Below are 358 nucleotides of genomic sequence, written 5' to 3'. Positions count from 1 at the left end.
TAGAAACCTTTCCCGATCATATGGTATACCATCCGCTGGATTTCCCATGCATGGTTTAGCTGTAGGATAGGAAGATTCCCTTCAACCTGGAGTGTTGGGACCCTTGGAATGAGTAGCATGAAGTATTGCATTAAACTTTCGGCAGTTGCTCACTAAAGCTCACCAATCCTCTCAGCCCCAAGTGTCCAGCCTTATGTCTTATCCAGCTCTGGGTTTATATGTGGTCATTCCAGGTTGCATCACAGCCCCTGAGTGAATTTTGTAAGAATTTTTCTCTCTTTCATTGTTTCTGCGTTTTGGTTTTAAAATTTATTTCTATAATGGGGTTTAGCTCATTTTCACTGCTGTGTTTGGGCCA

Source organism: Orcinus orca, chromosome 2 (genome assembly GCF_937001465.1).
Source record: "Orcinus orca chromosome 2, mOrcOrc1.1, whole genome shotgun sequence".
NCBI lineage: Eukaryota > Metazoa > Chordata > Mammalia > Artiodactyla > Delphinidae > Orcinus > Orcinus orca.
The sequence above is the reverse complement of the archived record's forward strand: the minus strand, read 5'-3'. Positions refer to the sequence as shown.